Below are 23,157 nucleotides of genomic sequence, written 5' to 3' on the forward strand. Positions count from 1 at the left end.
TCTCACACAAGAATGCAGATATTGTGAGACATATTTGCGAATTATGAACTGGAAAACTGTACTCACCTGCCGTTGATTAGGTACATAATTGTAGGTCACTTTGAATACTGACACGTTGCTGTGTAAAAAAGCGGCCTGGTATTGCAATGTGTCATGACATGCTGCACAGCAATCTCCATGCCTTCGTACAACCACTTGTTTACTTCGCATTATTGTGAATTAGACTAGAGACACATTAATGGAACAGCCGAGAATTGAATACTCGGGCGTTCCATTAATGGCTGTTCCAAGTGTAAATCTCGGCTGTTCCATTCTCTCCTATGGAGAAAGATCACGCTTGTATTCGTCCACCCATATGCCGTCGTTTTGTAGCATGCATTAGCATATATGCTGTTTCCACTTTGCCATAGTCTGTGAATGGTGTACTCTATAAGCTCATCACCTAGCTAACTTATAGTGCAACCAGCACGATGCATAAAAATCACTATACGTTGTCAATAATTATGCGTTTCATGGGAAGAAACTTTTAATGTCTCATTGCACATTCAAACTTAAAATTTTGAAATTGCGGTGCCACGAACGGGATTAACTCCGTGACTTAATGCACTGAAAAAATGCTACGAATAGCTTCGGCTTTGGAAGTGTGCAATAAAGATTGCATGAGAGTTTAGGTGTGGTGCTGCCAATATTTCAGATTACATTGTGTTAGCGTGGATTAGCATTTCAGTCATGTTGCTGGCATATTTAATGTTGATATCTCACATTCGGTGCATTTTGCGGCAGCATTTCATTTCGTACCTTCAAATAAGAGTTATCAATTGTCAACGACCTCCGTGGAAGAGTCCCAGGGTTGGGGGCACTGGACAGTTTTACAATTTCAAAAAGAAATTCTGGAGCTTTACAGGCCGAAACATGTATATGATTACAAGGCACGCGATAGTATAGACTAGACATTATTTTAACCATACGTCGACAAAATAAGTTGTGCTCACTCAGACTCTTCAATAAATATGTTTTTTGCTTAGAGCTCACTCAGACTTAGACTAAGCATATTTTACTGGAGACGGCGCTCACTCGGACTCAGCCGTGAAACTTTCCTCAACTCGACTCACCAAAACTTTCCTCGGATTCAAACTAACAACATTTTTCTTCAACCAGACTCACTCAAGCTCAGACTCCTGAATAGTATTTTCATCAACCGGACTCACTCGGACTGACACTCACGAAAATATAACTCAGCCATACTCCTCGGCCTCAGACTCACAAAAATATAACTAAGTTGGACTGACTCGGACTGAAACTCACGAAAATATAACTCAGCCGGACCTCACTCGGACTGAGACTCACGAAAATATAACTCATTCCGGACTCAGACTCACCAAAATTTCCTGAAGCAGACTCACTCGGGACTCATCAGACTCACCAAACATTTTCTCGTACATTAAATATCAAAAGAGTGTCGTAAAACTTGTCTAGAGCAACACATGTAAAGGGTTTGCAAGCGCCAGGCAACTTTGAAAATATATATGATAGCTTTCAACATATAAAAAAAGTTATATTTCGTGCATCTCAATGTTTATAGTAAAGAGAGATTCAACATTACACACAATTTTTGCAATATTGAGAATGTTTCCTTTAAAGATACACTCTAAGAATTGTGACTCTTTTTATACATGTGAGAGTCACATGTGTTGCACTCCCTTTAGAGATGCACGTTGACTCTCTTTAGGAGAGTCGTGGAACACACGACTTTCCCAAAGAGAGTCAATGCACGACTCTCCTAAAGAGCGTCAACTTTCCTCTCTAAAGGGAGTGCAACACATGTGACTCTTACATGTATAAAAAGAGAGTCAAATGACACCTTTTTTCTTAGAGTGTAATATTAGGTCGCAGAACTTATAAGAAAATTAGGTTGCCATTCGTGTTACCTTGTTCGGCGCACGCGCCATAACCAGTCGGTGTGGTCAGTATCTGCTTTATGTCGTGGATAATGATGGAGAGTCGTATGAGTACCACGGTGAACATGAACACAAAGCAAAAAGGAACGCACATAAGTGTGTGCCGATGAGAGCCAGCCAGTATGTCCAAAGCTATGGTTGAAGCTTGGTACAGACCACTTAAAATGAGGTGGCAATATGCTGCTTTCAAAGAACCCCAAGTGCTCAAATTGAAGCCAAATGCAATAATGCCGTGTTGAAAGGTGGGGGCTCAGGCGTGGCTTTAGCCTGATCGTACTAGTGCCCAAAAAAGGACAGGAATATTCATTTTTAAAGGGGCCCTGCAACAATTTTTAAGCATGGTCAGAAAACGCTGCTGATTGGTAATCGAGGCTCCTGAGAACCTCATAGTGCTGCATGCGGCCAGATTCATTTTCAAAGTCAGCTAGAAATCATTCACTCTTTTTCTACAAATGATGCGTTATACCCAAATGACCGCTACGTGCTTGTCGACGATGCACTTACAGGAGGGCGCAGTGTTCTAAAAGGAGCTCTGATTGGACGCTATATATATAACCGCTTTGATGCAGCCATACGGCAGCACATAAAACAACTTCGTCGAAGGAGCTGGGCCGCATTGTGTAGCTCGCTGCATACGGCGAACGGTTCTGGAAGTGTATGACGCATACTCAAGGCCCTCTGACTCCTGAGGTCTGCAAGAATCCAATGGCAGCCTCGTGAATAATGACTGGACGGTCTTTGCAAATTCTTGTGGAAGAATTTGCCGATCTTTTCGCCTCTCCTATGTCAAGAGACAATGCAAATGGCGTCCTTAATTCGTTGACGAGTGATAGTTCGATAACAATTTTCTATGGTACTCCCTGTGAGATGGATGAAGCAGACTTTACTTTCGTCGAGCTGTGCCATGCACTCAGCCTCTCACATCGTCGCGCTGCCCCAGGTGAAGATGGTGTCACGTACCAAGCTTTCCGAAACATCGATGAGGCCTATCGACCTATCTATCTATATCTATCTATCTGTCTATCTATATAGCAGCCTACGTGCTCTCGTGATCACCTCCTTAACTTGGTGTAGACCAAAATTGGCATGAGAAGGTAAGAGGATTTGACGAATATGACTGTCGGATCACGATATGAATAGCGTGAAAATCCTGTCACGTACATCATCAAACCCTTTCCTCCAGACATGGGCCGCGGTGTACAGGTTATGCCCCAGAGGTGATTGACAGTTTATATCTACCCAGGAACGGCGAGAACAGACATTGGTAATTAAAATGCAAGAGCGTTAAGAAAAACCGACATCGGCAGCGTTGACCCGACAAATGGAAAGAGTAATAACTAGGATCCCAGGGGGAATCGAACCCAAGCATTCTGCATGGCAATCGGGTATTCTACTACAGAGCAATGCCATGTCTATAAACTGGTTTGCATAAACAGCCTATGCAGGCGTAATGTCGGTGAAATGCGTAATGTCGGTGAAATGTCCATTTGTGGTTGTTGTATACTGGCTATCTAATTTTACAAGAAAGCAATAAACACTACATATGTACTCCTACGATACAGGCGTCATATCAGATTAACGCCTGGTGGTTCCAGTGTTGGCTCCGCTTTATAGCAGTCTAAAACATTGCATTTGTATTCCTATGACTCAGCAAGCTATATTGAAGCATTGCTCGACTCCGGAGGAATACATTAACGAAAGTTACGTATGATATTCACACGATTGCACCATAAAGTGCACTTTATTTCGATAATACTGGCATATATGTACCCTAACGTGAGGGCTGACGTTACGTACGTCGCACAAGTCACCCTTTAAACGCCAGTGTTGTCGACGTGCCTGGAAAGCCCACGATGTGCTACTGCAGTTACAAATAAAACACGTCGATCCACCTCGTAACGCTTGGCTCAAAGCCATAAAATACAGCATAGAAGTACTCGCTGACTGCTTCGCATGAAACCGATTCACACAGCGCGTGGGATCTGCCGAATTTTTTTTTGTCTAGTCCTTAACTGGAACCAGTTGCAACTTGAATGGACTGGGACCAGTTGAGTTGTAATTGGGACCAGCTGCTAACTGGAACCAGTTGCAACTGGAATCAACTGGACCACTTGTTTCCCAAATGGGACCATTTGATCCCAGTTGGATTCCCAGTTGCACATTTTCACCTCTTTGTCAATTTTTTCTTTACTTTTCTATGTTCTTTCTCTCCTCGTATCTTCCTCTTTCCTCCTCCCGAAAGAGCAGGTAGGCGTTGTGCCCCTCTAGGTGGCAGTTGCCAGCTTGCTCTCTCCCTCTTTCCTCTGTGTCCTTGTGCTTGTATGTATACAAATCAAATAAATAAATAAAATATGCCCAAATTCACGGCCATTGGCTGATTCGAGCATCGTGAGCTGCGTAGCTAGCGAGACCGCCGCGGGTGGCCGGCACGTGCCCGTGCGCGATTACACTGAAAGTAAGCCGCGCGGTCGAAGAAAAAAGAAAGAAAGAAAAAGAGGTCATGAAGCGCACGTGACGTAATTTCTTTCCCCGAACCATCCCTCCCTGCTTAGCTTCCAGCGTGCTCGTCGCGACGAGAGAAAGCAATTACGTACAGCGTGTACAAATCTCTGTAACTCCGTTGTACTTCACCGTTTCTAAAAATTGCACCATCTCCCACTAAAGGGAACCATGAGGGGATGCGAAGCAGCATTGGGGGTGCCCACCAAGTTTCCGTTTACGTTCACTCGGCGTTTCCGTTAGTGTGTGCGGTTTGTATTTAGTGTTTGTGTTATCATTACGTAGCGAGCCCTGCGCTGCTGCTGCTCCGCGACGATCTCGGCAGAGGTTGGAGTGCTGCTGCAACAGGGCCCGTTGACATTACAATTCATCTGAACGGGAGCAAAGTGAGAATGACACCGACGTTGACGCAACTCATCTGAACGGGAGCGAAGCGAGAATGACGGAGGCCGACCGAGCAAACGCGCTTATATGAAATGGGGGAGGGAGAGGAGAGAGTGGTTTACAGGCTGCAGCGCGGGGGGAGGAGAGGAGAGACGGCAACCGAACACCTGCGTAAAGGAGGAGAGTGGGAGAGAGAGTAGGCGCATGCGCAGTGGAGCGCGGACGCCACCGGATCAAGCTTGCTCATAAGATGCTTCGCATCTCAAAAAAATTTTGCGGTGGTCGTTTCGTGATCGGGAGGCAATAAGGTCCTTTAATGAAGCCATTGGATGGTATACTTGGATAAGTGTTGCAGGGCCGCTTCAAGACAGAAATGACCGAACAAGGCGCTGAACTGACCACTGAAAAGTTGACTTGCAAACCAGGAGCAAGAAATACACAATACTGTGCCATAAGTAATCTTAAGTATTATTGCATAATAACTTATTTATACTGTGTATTGTCTTTTACTTCGATCCTTTACTCGATCGCGTAAATAGGGGCAACCGGGGAGCTTGGAGTGGTCGTTCCTGGCGCACTGATTTTCTTTGCAGAATAACAGAGAGGTGGGCAAGTTGGTTGACGTTCACATTGATGACTCACTTGCTGAAAGCCTTGACTACTTGAGAAAAACGCCTATTTTCATGATTTATTTTCGATTAAACACCATGTGTCATCAAGATTTCGGGGGGGGGGGCGTGCCCCCTGGGACCCCCTGGCTACGGGCCTGTATATGTGATTTATGAAAGACAAGAGAAAAGCGCTAATTTGTCTCCCATAAGAGCTAGGACAAGGGCGCATTGCCGATTCGACTACTTCCTAAGAGCTTTCAACAAGTGGTCTACATGGCTCGATGTAGGCGCGTAGGCCTGTGCCACCTTCAATTTGTGCCTCTTATTAAGCGTAATTACGGCACCTGCCACCCTGTTATGTTAACGGCACCAAAACATATTCTAGTACAGTGGTGCAGCACAACGCGATTGTGAGCTGCCGACTGCGCCGGCCTTACTTTTGTCCGCTTTATGTACGCCGTCCACGTAAATTTGAGAGGCGCGAACGCACCACACGTTGAACAGAAGCAGAAAATGCTGGTGCATCGCTTGTGGGGTTCCAACGACGCCTGTTGATGATGCGCTTGTCCGGCGTCCGCTCGCTGTGGCCCTGTGTGGCTCCAACCAACGCCACCAACGCCTCCAACTTTCCGTTCGTACTCTGCGCGCGGCAGTGAAACTTCCGGTCGCTGTCACGTGATCACAGACGGAAGTCGCGTGACCTAGACAAAACCGTCACTCATGACGTCACGTTACCGCCAAAATTTGAACCAAAGATCATGCTGTGCCTGGCGTAAGTATCGCTATTTTGCCAGTGTCGGTGGGTCTGCCCGTCTCACCGGGGGGGCCAGTAACCTATAGGTCGTGCCGCTCTACCAACGGTGGAATAAACGTGTGTGAACTGGCCTCCAAACGCTGTGGTCATCGCAACGTCACGTGGTTTTGTGTGAAATTAAGGTACAGATCACCACGAGTCGTTCGTGAAATCGATGCGCCCAGTGACGCAATTCTGATACCTCGTCTGCTGCAGTGCGCCTTGCTGTCATCAGAGCCTTGACAAACCGCGCAAATCAACATTCCTGACACAGATGCCGGAGAAATTTCCGATGCAGCCATCTGCATCGTTTTTGCTTACGGCCCCGGAATTTTCGCGTGTCCTCGTACATCTCGCTAAGAAAGTGCGTTGATTCTTGAAACAGCGTGTAATAGTAAAGAGAAGCAGTTCAGCGAGGATAAACAAACATTCAAAATTAAGGAGGAAGATCACGCCAATAAAACACGATACCGTTATCAAACGTTTTAAAGACGTTTATAGAGGTTTTTGTTTCATGGGTATGTGCCCTAGGAGAAACTTGTCCAACTTGTGTCGCAGGCAGCACATTATTTGATCACCTTATATGAAAAAGTGGCCCTTACCAGGCCAACGATCCGGTATACCCTTCTGTGAGTAAGAAAGAAAAAAAAAAAACCCTCTTGGATTAAACTTATTTGTTCAAGTGCAGCAATATTCGACATCATACATTCGAGTTCAATATTTTTTTTCTTTCACTGTGAAGAATCGTACAGCCAGAAACACTGGTCGCATTTCCAGTTAGAACATAACTGGGACCACTTGCTTCCACTTTAACTGGTTATGGTTTCCAAGTGGGACCATGCATGCTGCTTCCATTTCAACTGGTCATGGTTCCCATTGGTGGCCAGTTGAGATGTAACACAGTACCAGCTGCTAACTCAAGCCACTTGTTTCTACTTGTAACTGGAACCAACTGTTCCCAGTTGGTTCCAGTTCACATATTCACCTGAGGGCTAAGCGCTTAATAATGATGGAAAGCAGCACTAGAACGAATACGATAGGAACGAGATGAAGACAGGACGTGGTTTTCTTTCTTGCTTGCTTCAAAGACTGCATCCTTGAAAGATGCGGGGGGGTGAGAGCAGTGTTCAAGTCTCCTTGGTATGTGAGACTGCTCCCTATCCTCATGCCAGCGCATACACCCCCCCTTATCATGAAGTCTAGCGCCTGATCGATTCCCCCCCCCCCTAAGAGCTATGAGCGTCCAGGAAGAGGGGGTGCCATCCCGTCGCAATCTTCGGGGGACGGGGAGGTAACGTATGGCTGGAAGTGGAGATCGTGGTAAAGGTTGCCGCAATGGAATCAGCTACACTTCGTTGGGCAAAGGACAGTTTTCTTTATCTTGCTATATCTCCGTGCCTTCTCGTGACCTTTGGCTAAGCTTTCTTTGTGCTTGCCAGCTGTGGGTGACAAGGGTTTTAGGCTTCTAGCGAACCTCACCAGCTTCCCAATTTGATTACTGCAAGCTTGGCTCGAAAAACAACCACGTACGTGCATATCCATTGCCATTCCCACGTGCAAAACGTTCGAGATCACCTTTCTCACACAAGAATGCAGATATTTGTGAGACAGATATTTGCGAATTATGGAACTGGAAAACTGTACTCACCTGCCGTTGATTAGGTACATAATTGTAGGTCACTTTGAATACTGATCACGTTGCTGTGTAAAAAAGCGGCCTGGTATTGCACATGTGTCATGACATGCTGCACAGCAATCTTCCATGCCTTCGTACAACAATACTTGTTTACTTCGCATTATTGTGAATTAGACTAGAGACACATTAATGGAACAGCCGAGAATTGAATACATCTCGGGCGTTCCATTAATGGCTGTTCCAAGTGTAAATCTCGGCTGTTCCATTCTCTCCTATGGAGAAAGATCACGCTTGTATTCGTCACACCATTATGCCGTCGTTTTGTAGCATGCATTAGCATATATTGCTGTTTCCACTTTGCCATAGTCTGTGAATGGTGTACTCTATAAGCTCATCACCTAGCTAACATTATAGTTGCAACCAGCACGATGCATAAAAATCACTATTACGTTGTCAATAATTATGCGTTTCATGGGAAGAAACTTTTAATGTCTCATTGCACATTCAACTTAAAATTTTGAAATTGCGGTGCCACGAACGGGATTAACTCCGTGACTTAATGCACTGAAAAAATACTACGAATAGCTTCGGGCTTTGGAAGTGTGCAATAAAGATTGCATGAGAGTTTAGGTGTGGTGCTGCCAATATTTCAGATTACATTGTGTTAGCGTGGAATTAGCATTTCAGTCATGTTGCTGGCATATTTTAATGTTGATATCTCACATAATCGGTGCATTTTGTGGCAGCATTTCATTTCGTACCTTCAAATAAGAGTTATCAATTGTCAACGACCTCCCGTGGAAGAGTCCCAGGGTTGGGGGCACTGGACAGTTTTACAATTTCAAAAAGAAATTCTGGAGCTTTACAGGCCGAAACATGTATATGATTACAAGGCACGCGATAGTATAGACTAGACATTATTTATAACCATACGTCGACAAAATAAGTTGTGCTCACTCAGACTCTTTCAATAAATATGTTTTTTGCTTAGAGCTCACTCAGACTTAGACTAAGCAATATTTTACTGGAGCGGACGCACTCGGACTCAGACTCGTGAAACTTTTCCTCAACTCGACTCACCAAAACTTTCCTCGGATTCAAACTAACAACATTTTTCTTCAACCAGACTCACTCAAGCTCAGACTCCTGAATAGTATTTTCATCAACCGGACTCACTCGGACTGACACTCACGAAAATATAACTCAGCCATACTCACTCGGCCTCAGACTCACAAAAATATAACTAAGTTGGACTGACTCGGACTTAAACTCACGAAAATATAACTCAGCCGGACTCACTCGGACTGAGACTCACGAAAATATAACTCATCCGGACTCAGACTCACCAAAATTTTCCTGAAGCAGACTCACTCGGGACTCATCAGACTCACCAAACATTTTCTCGTACATTAAATATCAAAAGAGTGTCGTAAAAACTTGTCTAGAGCAACACATGTAAAGGGTTTGCAAGCGCCAGGCAACTTTGAAAAATATATATGATAGCTTTCAACATATAAAAAAAAGTTATATTTCGTGCATCTCAATGTTTATAGTAAAGAGAGATTCAACATTACACACAATTTTTGCAATATTGAGAATGTTTCCTTTAAAGATACACTCTAAGAATTGTGACTCTTTTTATACATGTGAGAGTCACATGTGTTGCACTCCCTTTAGAGATGCACGTTGACTCTCTTTAGGAGAGTCGTGGAACACACGACTTTCCCAAAGAGAGTCAATGCACGACTCTCCTAAAGAGCGTCAACTTTCCTCTCTAAAGGGAGTGCAACACATGTGACTCTTACATGTATAAAAAGAGAGTCAAATGACACCTTTTTTCTTAGAGTGTAATATTAGGTCGCAGAACTTATAAGAAAATTAGGTTGCCATTCGTGTTACCTTGTTCGGCGCACGCGCCATAACCAGTCGGTGTGGTCAGTATCTGCTTTATGTCGTGGATAATGATGGAGAGTCGTATGAGTACCACGGTGAACATGAACACAAAGCAAAAAGGAACGCACATAAGTGTGTGCCGATGAGAGCCAGCCAGTATGTCCAAAGCTATGGTTGAAGCTTGGTACAGACCACTTAAAATGAGGTGGCAATATGCTGCTTTCAAAGAACCCCAAGTGCTCAAATTGAAGCCAAATGCAATAATGCCGTGTTGAAAGGTGGGGGCTCAGGCGTGGCTTTAGCCTGATCGTACTAGTGCCCAAAAAAGGACAGGAATATTCATTTTTAAAGGGGCCCTGCAACAATTTTTAAGCATGGTCAGAAAACGCTGCTGATTGGTAATCGAGGCTCCTGAGAACCTCATAGTGCTGCATGCGGCCAGATTCATTTTCAAAGTCAGCTAGAAATCATTCACTCTTTTTTCTACAAATGATGCGTTATACCCAAATGACCGCTACGTGCTTGTCGACGATGCACTTACAGGAGGGCGCAGTGTTCTAAAAGGAGCTCTGATTGGACGCTATATATATAACCGCTTTGATGCAGCCATACGGCAGCACATAAAACAACTTCGTCGAAGGAGCTGGGCCGCATTGTGTAGCTCGCTGCATACGGCGAACGGTTCTGGAAGTGTATGACGCATACTCAAGGCCCTCTGAACTCCTGAGGTCTGCAAGAATCCAATGGCAGCCTCGTGAATAATGACTGGACGGTCTTTGCAAATTCTTGTGGAAGAATTTGCCGATCTTTTCGCCTCTCCTATGTCAAGAGACAATGCAAATGGCGTCCTTAATTCGTTGACGAGTGATAGTTCGATAACAATTTTCTATGGTACTCCCTGTGAGATGGATGAAGCAGACTTTACTTTCGTCGAGCTGTGCCATGCACTCAGCCTCTCACATCGTCGCGCTGCCCCAGGTGAAGATGGTGTCACGTACCAAGCTTTCCGAAACATCGATGAGGCCTATCGACCTATCTATCTATATCTATCTATCTGTCTATCTATATAGCAGCCTACGTGCTCTCGTGATCACCTCCTTAACTTGGTGTAGACCAAAATTGGCATGAGAAGGTAAGAGGATTTGACGAATATGACTGTCGGATCACGATATGAATAGCGTGAAAATCCTGTCACGTACATCATCAAACCCTTTCCTCCAGACATGGGCCGCGGTGTACAGGTTATGCCCCAGAGGTGATTGACAGTTTATATCTACCCAGGAACGGCGAGAACAGACATTGGTAATTAAAATGCAAGAGCGTTAAGAAAAACCGACATCGGCAGCGTTGACCCGACAAATGGAAAGAGTAATAACTAGGATCCCAGGGGGAATCGAACCCAAGCATTCTGCATGGCAATCGGGTATTCTACTACAGAGCAATGCCATGTCTATAAACTGGTTTGCATAAACAGCCTATGCAGGCGTAATGTCGGTGAAATGCGTAATGTCGGTGAAATGTCCATTTGTGGTTGTTGTATACTGGCTATCTAATTTTACAAGAAAGCAATAAACACTACATATGTACTCCTACGATACAGGCGTCATATCAGATTAACGCCTGGTGGTTCCAGTGTTGGCTCCGCTTTATAGCAGTCTAAAACATTGCATTTGTATTCCTATGACTCAGCAAGCTATATTGAAGCATTGCTCGACTCCGGAGGAATACATTAACGAAAGTTACGTATGATATTCACACGATTGCACCATAAAGTGCACTTTATTTCGATAATACTGGCATATATGTACCCTAACGTGAGGGCTGACGTTACGTACGTCGCACAAGTCACCCTTTAAACGCCAGTGTTGTCGACGTGCCTGGAAAGCCCACGATGTGCTACTGCAGTTACAAATAAAACACGTCGATCCACCTCGTAACGCTTGGCTCAAAGCCATAAAATACAGCATAGAAGTACTCGCTGACTGCTTCGCATGAAACCGATTCACACAGCGCGTGGGATCTGCCGAATTTTTTTTTGTCTAGTCCTTAACTGGAACCAGTTGCAACTTGAATGGACTGGGACCAGTTGAGTTGTAATTGGGACCAGCTGCTAACTGGAACCAGTTGCAACTGGAATCAACTGGGACCACTTGTTTCCCAAATGGGACCATTTGATCCCAGTTGGATTCCCAGTTGCACATTTTCACCTCTTTGTCAATTTTTTCTTTACTTTTCTATGTTCTTTCTCTCCTCGTATCTTCCTCTTTCCTCCTCCCGAAAGAGCAGGTAGGCGTTGTGCCCCTCTAGGTGGCAGTTGCCAGCTTGCTCTCTCCCTCTTTCCTCTGTGTCCTTGTGCTTGTATGTATACAAATCAAATAAATAAATAAAATATGCCCAAATTCACGGCCATTGGCTGATTCGAGCATCGTGAGCTGCGTAGCTAGCGAGACCGCCGCGGGTGGCCGGCACGTGCCCGTGCGCGATTACACTGAAAGTAAGCCGCGCGGTCGAAGAAAAAAGAAAGAAAGAAAAAGAGGTCATGAAGCGCACGTGACGTAATTTCTTTCCCCGAACCATCCCTCCCTGCTTAGCTTCCAGCGTGCTCGTCGCGACGAGAGAAAGCAATTACGTACAGCGTGTACAAATCTCTGTAACTCCGTTGTACTTCACCGTTTCTAAAAATTGCACCATCTCCCACTAAAGGGAACCATGAGGGGATGCGAAGCAGCATTGGGGGTGCCCACCAAGTTTCCGTTTACGTTCACTCGGCGTTTCCGTTAGTGTGTGCGGTTTGTATTTAGTGTTTGTGTTATCATTACGTAGCGAGCCCTGCGCTGCTGCTGCTCCGCGACGATCTCGGCAGAGGTTGGAGTGCTGCTGCAACAGGGCCCGTTGACATTACAATTCATCTGAACGGGAGCAAAGTGAGAATGACACCGACGTTGACGCAACTCATCTGAACGGGAGCGAAGCGAGAATGACGGAGGCCGACCGAGCAAACGCGCTTATATGAAATGGGGGAGGGAGAGGAGAGAGTGGGTTTACAGGCTGCAGCGCGGGGGGAGGAGAGGAGAGACGGCAACCGAACACCTGCGTAAAGGAGGAGAGTGGGAGAGAGAGTAGGCGCATGCGCAGTGGAGCGCGGACGCCACCGGATCAAGCTTGCTCATAAGATGCTTCGCATCTCAAAAAAATTTGCGGTGGTCGTTTCGTGATCGGGAGGCAATAAGGTCCTTTAATGAAGCCATTGGATGGTATACTTGGATAAGTGTTGCAGGGCCGCTTCAAGACAGAAATGACCGAACAAGGCGCTGAACTGACCACTGAAAAGTTGACTTGCAAACCAGGAGCAAGAAATACACAATACTGTGCCATAAGTAATCTTAAGTATTATTGCATAATAACTTATTTATACTGTGTATTGTCTTTTACTTCGATCCTTTACTCGATCGCGTAAATAGGGGCAACCGGGGAGCTTGGAGTGGTCGTTCCTGGCGCACTGATTTTCTTTGCAGAATAACAGAGAGGTGGGCAAGTTGGTTGACGTTCACATTGATGACTCACTTGCTGAAAGCCTTGACTACTTGAGAAAAACGCCTATTTTCATGATTTATTTTCGATTAAACACCATGTGTCATCAAGATTTCGGGGGGGGGGGGGGGGGGGCGTGCCCCCTGGGACCCCCTGGCTACGGGCCTGTATATGTGATTTATGAAAGACAAGAGAAAAGCGCTAATTTGTCTCCCATAAGAGCTAGGACAAGGGCGCATTGCCGATTCGACTACTTCCTAAGAGCTTTCAACAAAGTGGTCTACATGGCTCGATGTAGGCGCGTAGGCCTGTGCCACCTTCAATTTGTGCCTCTTATTAAGCGTAATTACGGCACCTGCCACCCTGTTATGTTAACGGCACCAAAACATATTCTAGTACAGTGGTGCAGCACAACGCGATTGTGAGCTGCCGACTGCGCCGGCCTTACTTTTGTCCGCTTTATGTACGCCGTCCACGTAAATTTGAGAGGCGCGAACGCACCACACGTTGAACAGAAGCAGAAAATGCTGGTGCATCGCTTGTGGGGTTCCAACGACGCCTGTTGATGATGCGCTTGTCCGGCGTCCGCTCGCTGTGGCCCTGTGTGGCTCCAACCAACGCCACCAACGCCTCCAACTTTCCGTTCGTACTCTGCGCGCGGCAGTGAAACTTCCGGTCGCTGTCACGTGATCACAGACGGAAGTCGCGTGACCTAGACAAAACCGTCACTCATGACGTCACGTTACCGCCAAAATTTGAACCAAAGATCATGCTGTGCCTGGCGTAAGTATCGCTATTTTGCCAGTGTCGGTGGGTCTGCCCGTCTCACCGGGGGGGCCAGTAACCTATAGGTCGTGCCGCTCTACCAACGGTGGAATAAACGTGTGTGAACTGGCCTCCAAACGCTGTGGTCATCGCAACGTCACGTGGTTTTGTGTGAAATTAAGGTACAGATCACCACGAGTCGTTCGTGAAATCGATGCGCCCAGTGACGCAATTCTGATACCTCGTCTGCTGCAGTGCGCCTTGCTGTCATCAGAGCCTTGACAAACCGCGCAAATCAACATTCCTGACACAGATGCCGGAGAAATTTCCGATGCAGCCATCTGCATCGTTTTTGCTTACGGCCCCGGAATTTTCGCGTGTCCTCGTACATCTCGCTAAGAAAGTGCGTTGATTCTTGAAACAGCGTGTAATAGTAAAGAGAAGCAGTTCAGCGAGGATAAACAAACATTCAAAATTAAGGAGGAAGATCACGCCAATAAAACACGATACCGTTATCAAACGTTTTAAAGACGTTTATAGAGGTTTTTGTTTCATGGGTATGTGCCCTAGGAGAAACTTGTCCAACTTGTGTCGCAGGCAGCACATTATTTGATCACCTTATATGAAAAAGTGGCCCTTACCAGGCCAACGATCCGGTATACCCTTCTGTGAGTAAGAAAGAAAAAAAAAAAACCCTCTTGGATTAAACTTATTTGTTCAAGTGCAGCAATATTCGACATCATACATTCGAGTTCAATATTTTTTTTCTTTCACTGTGAAGAATCGTACAGCCAGAAACACTGGTCGCATTTCCAGTTAGAACATAACTGGGACCACTTGCTTCCACTTTAACTGGTTATGGTTTCCAAGTGGGACCATGCATGCTGCTTCCATTTCAACTGGTCATGGTTCCCATTGGTGGCCAGTTGAGATGTAACACAGTACCAGCTGCTAACTCAAGCCACTTGTTTCTACTTGTAACTGGAACCAACTGTTCCCAGTTGGTTCCAGTTCACATATTCACCTGAGGGCTAAGCGCTTAATAATGATGGAAAGGCAGCACTAGAACGAATACGATAGGAACGAGATGAAGACAGGACGTGGTTTTCTTTCTTGCTTGCTTCAAAGACTGCATCCTTGAAAGATGCGGGGGGGTGAGAGCAGTGTTCAAGTCTCCTTGGTATGTGAGACTGCTCCCTATCCTCATGCCAGCGCATACACCCCCCCTTATCATGAAGTCTAGCGCCTGATCGATTCCCCCCCCCCCCTAAGAGCTATGAGCGTCCAGGAAGAGGGGGTGCCATCCCGTCGCAATCTTCGGGGGACGGGGAGGTAACGTATGGCTGGAAGTGGAGATCGTGGTAAAGGTTGCCGCAATGGAATCAGCTACACTTCGTTGGGCAAAGGACAGTTTTCTTTATCTTGCTATATCTCCGTGCCTTCTCGTGACCTTTGGCTAAGCTTTCTTTGTGCTTGCCAGCTGTGGGTGACAAGGGTTTTAGGCTTCTAGCGAACCTCACCAGCTTCCCAATTTGATTACTGCAAGCTTGGCTCGAAAAACAACCACGTACGTGCATATCCATTGCCATTCCCACGTGCAGAAACGTTCGAGATCACCTTTCTCACACAAGAATGCAGATATTTGTGAGACAGATATTTGCGAATTATGGAACTGGAAAACTGTACTCACCTGCCGTTGATTAGGTACATAATTGTAGGTCACTTTGAATACTGATCACGTTGCTGTGTAAAAAAGCGGCCTGGTATTGCACATGTGTCATGACATGCTGCACAGCAATCTTCCATGCCTTCGTACAACAATACTTGTTTACTTCGCATTATTGTGAATTAGACTAGAGACACATTAATGGAACAGCCGAGAATTGAATACATCTCGGGCGTTCCATTAATGGCTGTTCCAAGTGTAAATCTCGGCTGTTCCATTCTCTCCTATGGAGAAAGATCACGCTTGTATTCGTCACACCATTATGCCGTCGTTTTGTAGCATGCATTAGCATATATTGCTGTTTCCACTTTGCCATAGTCTGTGAATGGTGTACTCTATAAGCTCATCACCTAGCTAACATTATAGTTGCAACCAGCACGATGCATAAAAATCACTATTACGTTGTCAATAATTATGCGTTTCATGGGAAGAAACTTTTAATGTCTCATTGCACATTCAAACTTAAAATTTTGAAATTGCGGTGCCACGAACGGGATTAACTCCGTGACTTAATGCACTGAAAAAATGCTACGAATAGCTTCGGGCTTTGGAAGTGTGCAATAAAGATTGCATGAGAGTTTAGGTGTGGTGCTGCCAATATTTCAGATTACATTGTGTTAGCGTGGAATTAGCATTTCAGTCATGTTGCTGGCATATTTTAATGTTGATATCTCACATAATCGGTGCATTTTGCGGCAGCATTTCATTTCGTACCTTCAAATAAGAGTTATCAATTGTCAACGACCTCCCGTGGAAGAGTCCCAGGGTTGGGGGCACTGGACAGTTTTACAATTTCAAAAAGAAATTCTGGAGCTTTACAGGCCGAAACATGTATATGATTACAAGGCACGCGATAGTATAGACTAGACATTATTTATAACCATACGTCGACAAAATAAGTTGTGCTCACTCAGACTCTTTCAATAAATATGTTTTTTGCTTAGAGCTCACTCAGACTTAGACTAAGCAATATTTTACTGGAGCGGACGCACTCGGACTCAGACTCGTGAAACTTTTCCTCAACTCGACTCACCAAAACTTTCCTCGGATTCAAACTAACAACATTTTTCTTCAACCAGACTCACTCAAGCTCAGACTCCTGAATAGTATTTTCATCAACCGGACTCACTCGGACTGACACTCACGAAAATATAACTCAGCCATACTCACTCGGCCTCAGACTCACAAAAATATAACTAAGTTGGACTGACTCGGACTGAAACTCACGAAAATATAACTCAGCCGGACTCACTCGGACTGAGACTCACGAAAATATAACTCATCCGGACTCAGACTCACCAAAATTTTCCTGAAGCAGACTCACTCGGGACTCATCAGACTCACCAAACATTTTCTCGTACATTAAATATCAAAAGAGTGTCGTAAAAACTTGTCTAGAGCAACACATGTAAAGGGTTTGCAAGCGCCAGGCAACTTTGAAAAATATATATGATAGCTTTCAACATATAAAAAAAAGGTTATATTTCGTGCAGCTCAATGTTTATAGTAAAGAGAGATTCAACATTACACACAATTTTTGCAATATTGAGAATGTTTCCTTTAAAGATACACTCTAAGAATTGTGACTCTTTTTATACATGTGAGAGTCACATGTGTTGCACTCCCTTTAGAGATGCACGTTGACTCTCTTTAGGAGAGTCGTGGAACACACGACTTTCCCAAAGAGAGTCAATGCACGACTCTCCTAAAGAGCGTCAACTTTCCTCTCTAAAGGGAGTGCAACACATGTGACTCTTACATGTATAAAAAGAGAGTCAAATGACACCTTTTTTCTTAGAGTGTAATATTAGGTCGCAGAACTTATAAGAAAATTAGGTTGCCATTCGTGTTACCTTGTTCGGCGCACGCGCCATAACCAGTCGGTGTGGTCAGTATCTGCTTTATGTCGTGGATAATGATGGAGAGTCGTATGAGTACCACGGTGAACATGAACACAAAGCAAAAAGGAACGCACATAAGTGTGTGCCGATGAGAGCCAGCCAGTATGTCCAAAGCTATGGTTGAAGCTTGGTACAGACCACTTAAAATGAGGTGGCAATATGCTGCTTTCAAAGAACCCCAAGTGCTCAAATTGAAGCCAAATGCAATAATGCCGTGTTGAAAGGTGGGGGCTCAGGCGTGGCTTTAGCCTGATCGTACTAGTGCCCAAAAAAGGACAGGAATATTCATTTTTAAAGGGGCCCTGCAACAATTTTTAAGCATGGTCAGAAAACGCTGCTGATTGGTAATCGAGGCTCCTGAGAACCTCATAGTGCTGCATGCGGCCAGATTCATTTTCAAAGTCAGCTAGAAATCATTCACTCTTTTTTCTACAAATGATGCGTTATACCCAAATGACCGCTACGTGCTTGTCGACGATGCACTTACAGGAGGGCGCAGTGTTCTAAAAGGAGCTCTGATTGGACGCTATATATATAACCGCTTTGATGCAGCCATACGGCAGCACATAAAACAACTTCGTCGAAGGAGCTGGGCCGCATTGTGTAGCTCGCTGCATACGGCGAACGGTTCTGGAAGTGTATGACGCATACTCAAGGCCCTCTGAACTCCTGAGGTCTGCAAGAATCCAATGGCAGCCTCGTGAATAATGACTGGACGGTCTTTGCAAATTCTTGTGGAAGAATTTGCCGATCTTTTCGCCTCTCCTATGTCAAGAGACAATGCAAATGGCGTCCTTAATTCGTTGACGAGTGATAGTTCGATAACAATTTTCTATGGTCCTCCCTGTGAGATGGATGAAGCAGACTTTACTTTCGTCGAGCTGTGCCATGCACTCAGCCTCTCACATCGTCGCGCTGCCCCAGGTGAAGATGGTGTCACGTACCAAGCTTTCCGAAACATCGATGAGGCCTATCGACCTATCTATCTATATCTATCTATCTGTCTATCTATATAGCAGCCTACGTGCTCTCGTGATCACCTCCTTAACTTGGTGTAGACCAAAATTGGCATGAGAAGGTAAGAGGATTTGACGAATATGACTGTCGGATCACGATATGAATAGCGTGAAAATCCTGTCACGTACATCATCAAACCCTTTCCTCCAGACATGGGCCGCGGTGTACAGGTTATGCCCCAGAGGTGATTGACAGTTTATATCTACCCAGGAACGGCGAGAACAGACATTGGTAATTAAAATGCAAGAGCGTTAAGAAAAACCGACATCGGCAGCGTTGACCCGACAAATGGAAAGAGTAATAACTAGGATCCCAGGGGGAATCGAACCCAAGCATTCTGCATGGCAATCGGGTATTCTACTACAGAGCAATGCCATGTCTATAAACTGGTTTGCATAAACAGCCTATGCAGGCGTAATGTCGGTGAAATGCGTAATGTCGGTGAAATGTCCATTTGTGGTTGTTGTATACTGGCTATCTAATTTTACAAGAAAGCAATAAACACTACATATGTACTCCTACGATACAGGCGTCATATCAGATTAACGCCTGGTGGTTCCAGTGTTGGCTCCGCTTTATAGCAGTCTAAAACATTGCATTTGTATTCCTATGACTCAGCAAGCTATATTGAAGCATTGCTCGACTCCGGAGGAATACATTAACGAAAGTTACGTATGATATTCACACGATTGCACCATAAAGTGCACTTTATTTCGATAATACTGGCATATATGTACCCTAACGTGAGGGCTGACGTTACGTACGTCGCACAAGTCACCCTTTAAACGCCAGTGTTGTCGACGTGCCTGGAAAGCCCACGATGTGCTACTGCAGTTACAAATAAAACACGTCGATCCACCTCGTAACGCTTGGCTCAAAGCCATAAAATACAGCATAGAAGTACTCGCTGACTGCTTCGCATGAAACCGATTCACACAGCGCGTGGGATCTGCCGAATTTTTTTTGTCTAGTCCTTAACTGGAACCAGTTGCAACTTGAATGGACTGGGACCAGTTGAGTTGTAATTGGGACCAGCTGCTAACTGGAACCAGTTGCAACTGGAATCAACTGGGACCACTTGTTTCCCAAATGGGACCATTTGATCCCAGTTGGATTCCCAGTTGCACATTTTCACCTCTTTGTCAATTTTTTCTTTACTTTTCTATGTTCTTTCTCTCCTCGTATCTTCCTCTTTCCTCCTCCCGAAAGAGCAGGTAGGCGTTGTGCCCCTCTAGGTGGCAGTTGCCAGCTTGCTCTCTCCCTCTTTCCTCTGTGTCCTTGTGCTTGTATGTATACAAATCAAATAAATAAATAAAATATGCCCAAATTCACGGCCATTGGCTGATTCGAGCATCGTGAGCTGCGTAGCTAGCGAGACCGCCGCGGGTGGCCGGCACGTGCCCGTGCGCGATTACACTGAAAGTAAGCCGCGCGTTCGAAGAAAAAAAAAGGAAGAAAAAGTGCTCAAGGTCATGAAGCGCGCGTGATGTACCTAATTTCTTTCCCTCGTGCCATCCCTCCCTGCTTAGCTTCCAGCGTGCTCGTCGCGACGAGAGAAAGCAATTACGTACAGCGTGTACAAATCTCTGTAACTCCGTTGTACTTCACCGTTTCTAAAAATTGCACCATCTCCCACTAAAGGGAACCATGAGGGGATGCGAAGCAGCATTGGGGGTGCCCACCAAGTTTCCGTTTACGTTCACTCGGCGTTTCCGTTAGTGTGTGCGGTTTGTATTTAGTGTTTGTGTTATCATTACGTAGCGAGCCCTGCGCTGCTGCTGCTCCGCGACGATCTCGGCAGAGGTTGGAGTGCTGCTGCAACAGGGCCCGTTGACATTACAATTCATCTGAACGGGAGCAAAGTGAGAATGACACCGACGTTGACGCAACTCATCTGAACGGGAGCGAAGCGAGAATGACGGAGGCCGACCGAGCAAACGCGCTTATATGAAATGGGGGAGGGAGAGGAGAGAGTGGGTTTACAGGCTGCAGCGCGGGGGGAGGAGAGGAGAGACGGCAACCGAACACCTGCGTAAAGGAGGAGAGTGGGAGAGAGAGTAGGCGCATGCGCAGTGGAGCGCGGACGCCACCGGATCAAGCTTGCTCATAAGATGCTTCGCATCTCAAAAAAATTTTGCGGTGGTCGTTTCGTGATCGGGAGGCAATAAGGTCCTTTAATGAAGCCATTGGATGGTATACTTGGATAAGTGTTGCAGGGCCGCTTCAAGACAGAAATGACCGAACAAGGCGCTGAACTGACCACTGAAAAGTTGACTTGCAAACCAGGAGCAAGAAATACACAATACTGTGCCATAAGTAATCTTAAGTATTATTGCATAATAACTTATTTATACTGTGTATTGTCTTTTACTTCGATCCTTTACTCGATCGCGTAAATAGGGGCAACCGGGGAGCTTGGAGTGGTCGTTCCTGGCGCACTGATTTTCTTTGCAGAATAACAGAGAGGTGGGCAAGTTGGTTGACGTTCACATTGATGACTCACTTGCTGAAAGCCTTGACTACTTGAGAAAAACGCCTATTTTCATGATTTATTTTCGATTAAACACCATGTGTCATCAAGATTTCGGGGGGGGGGGGGGGGGGCGTGCCCCCTGGGACCCCCTGGCTACGGGCCTGTATATGTGATTTATGAAAGACAAGAGAAAAGCGCTAATTTGTCTCCCATAAGAGCTAGGACAAGGGCGCATTGCCGATTCGACTACTTCCTAAGAGCTTTCAACAAAGTGGTCTACATGGCTCGATGTAGGCGCGTAGGCCTGTGCCACCTTCAATTTGTGCCTCTTATTAAGCGTAATTACGGCACCTGCCACCCTGTTATGTTAACGGCACCAAAACATATTCTAGTACAGTGGTGCAGCACAACGCGATTGTGAGCTGCCGACTGCGCCGGCCTTACTTTTGTCCGCTTTATGTACGCCGTCCACGTAAATTTGAGAGGCGCGAACGCACCACACGTTGAACAGAAGCAGAAAATGCTGGTGCATCGCTTGTGGGGTTCCAACGACGCCTGTTGATGATGCGCTTGTCCGGCGTCCGCTCGCTGTGGCCCTGTGTGGCTCCAACCAACGCCACCAACGCCTCCAACTTTCCGTTCGTACTCTGCGCGCGGCAGTGAAACTTCCGGTCGCTGTCACGTGATCAGAGACGGAAGTCGCGTGACCTAGACAAAACCGTCACTCATGACGTCACGTTACCGCCAAAATTTGAACCAAAGATCATGCTGTGCCTGGCGTAAGTATCGCTATTTTGCCAGTGTCGGTGGGTCTGCCCGTCTCACCGGGGGGGCCAGTAACCTATAGGTCGTGCCGCTCTACCAACGGTGGAATAAACGTGTGTGAACTGGCCTCCAAACGCTGTGGTCATCGCAACGTCACGTGGTTTTGTGTGAAATTAAGGTACAGATCACCACGAGTCGTTCGTGAAATCGATGCGCCCAGTGACGCAATTCTGATACCTCGTCTGCTGCAGTGCGCCTTGCTGTCATCAGAGCCTTGACAAACCGCGCAAATCAACATTCCTGACACAGATGCCGGAGAAATTTCCGATGCAGCCATCTGCATCGTTTTTGCTTACGGCCCCGGAATTTTCGCGTGTCCTCGTACATCTCGCTAAGAAAGTGCGTTGATTCTTGAAACAGCGTGTAATAGTAAAGAGAAGCAGTTCAGCGAGGATAAACAAACATTCAAAATTAAGGAGGAAGATCACGCCAATAAAACACGATACCGTTATCAAACGTTTTAAAGACGTTTATAGAGGTTTTTGTTTCATGGGTATGTGCCCTAGGAGAAACTTGTCCAACTTGTGTCGCAGGCAGCACATTATTTGATCACCTTATATGAAAAAGTGGCCCTTACCAGGCCAACGATCCGGTATACCCTTCTGTGAGTAAGAAAGAAAAAAAAAAACCCTCTTGGATTAAACTTATTTGTTCAAGTGCAGCAATATTCGACATCATACATTCGAGTTCAATATTTTTTTTCTTTCACTGTGAAGAATCGTACAGCCAGAAACACTGGTCGCATTTCCAGTTAGAACATAACTGGGACCACTTGCTTCCACTTTAACTGGTTATGGTTTCCAAGTGGGACCATGCATGCTGCTTCCATTTCAACTGGTCATGGTTCCCATTGGTGGCCAGTTGAGATGTAACACAGTACCAGCTGCTAACTCAAGCCACTTGTTTCTACTTGTAACTGGAACCAACTGTTCCCAGTTGGTTCCAGTTCACATATTCACCTGAGGGCTAAGCGCTTAATAATGATGGAAAGGCAGCACTAGAACGAATACGATAGGAACGAGATGAAGACAGGACGTGGTTTTCTTTCTTGCTTGCTTCAAAGACTGCATCCTTGAAAGATGCGGGGGGGTGAGAGCAGTGTTCAAGTCTCCTTGGTATGTGAGACTGCTCCCTATCCTCATGCC

The 23,157-nt window shown here is 45.7% G+C and overlaps 1 long non-coding RNA gene across 2 annotated transcripts in view; it reads right to left on the bottom strand.

The window, feature by feature from the left end:
• Window positions 1-23,157, bottom strand: part of LOC119406078 (uncharacterized) — a 39,351-nt gene that overhangs the window by 15,662 nt on the left and 532 nt on the right. The window contains exons 1-3 of one of the 2 annotated variants that reach the window (XR_007417570.1): window positions 21,632-21,815; window positions 15,761-15,813; window positions 7,894-7,946 (exon numbers count right to left, since the gene is read on the bottom strand). This is a non-coding gene — a long non-coding RNA (uncharacterized LOC119406078). Of the gene's footprint in view, window positions 1-7,893; window positions 7,947-15,760; window positions 15,814-21,631; window positions 21,816-23,157 lie in introns of those variants that run through there. The other variant, XR_007417571.1, reaches the window with a different exon arrangement.

This window comes from Rhipicephalus sanguineus, chromosome 9 (genome assembly GCF_013339695.2).
Source record: "Rhipicephalus sanguineus isolate Rsan-2018 chromosome 9, BIME_Rsan_1.4, whole genome shotgun sequence".
NCBI lineage: Eukaryota > Metazoa > Arthropoda > Arachnida > Ixodida > Ixodidae > Rhipicephalus > Rhipicephalus sanguineus.